Raw genomic sequence first — 982 nt, 5'->3', positions numbered from 1 at the left:
TATTCTCTGTATCTTATATGTTTAGCCTAACTGGGGAGTTTAAAGCATATAAATGACTTCTCATAGATCAGTTTTTATTGTAAACACTTCAGCGTTTTCTTCAAAGCTGCTCTTCTCCTTTTTCTGCCAAATGTTTGTTTAATTACATCACTAGAATGAATTATGGGAAGCCCCTTCATTTAAAACTTATTTTAAACCGAAATATTGATGAAATACATTTAAGTTAAAATCCTATATTTTTTAAGGGGACCTTGAAGGGGCTTTACCAACTGAGGTACAACTATTAATAGTTCAAAGAATTATATTACCTAGGTTGCTAGGTTGTAATGGAAGTTACTGGCTTCCCCTAACAAGTTGGCATGTTTGCCTAGCAACAGCCGCTAAAACCTTCTGTTGTGGAAGGTTCCCTAGGAGTGAAAAGAAGGGAGGAGGGGGAAAAGCAGGAACAGATTAATCTATTTTTCCTAGCTGGGGACTGAGGCCTGGCTGGTCGAGGTGGGAGATAGCCTTTAGGTTAGCACACGCTAGCCTAATCCCTCTGTGGTAGCTGGAAATTTGCTCTTTGTAGGACTGGGGTTACTAATTAGTAGGTTGAAGACAAGGTTACAGATTTAGTTCAGTTCAAAGGCAGTCATTTCCAATCAACAGAAAGACATCAATAGGTCTTCTAAAAAAAAGCTGAAATCTGAGTAGCAGAAGGGTGTTGGAGACTAGAAGGAACTCTCCCCTGCTCAGAGTTTAGGAAGATGTGTGATATATTATTTACAGATAATACAAAAACAGTACCTGTCACAGCGAATGGATTTTATCACCATAAAGGCAGAAGCGTCTCTAAATATAGCACAACACTTTCCTTGGTATTGGTGATGCCTGCAAGCGAAGAAAGAACAGGGAAGCAAAATCTCTGCGCTCTGAGCCAAGATCTGGGGCCAACAGTGGGGATGACAACGCAGAGCACTATTAACTGGGTGCTCCTTTGAGG

This window comes from Miniopterus natalensis, chromosome 19 (assembly GCF_054644295.1).
Source record: "Miniopterus natalensis isolate mMinNat1 chromosome 19, mMinNat1.hap1, whole genome shotgun sequence".
In the NCBI taxonomy this organism is placed as follows: Eukaryota; Metazoa; Chordata; class Mammalia; order Chiroptera; family Miniopteridae; genus Miniopterus; species Miniopterus natalensis.
The sequence above is the reverse complement of the archived record's forward strand: the minus strand, read 5'-3'. Positions refer to the sequence as shown.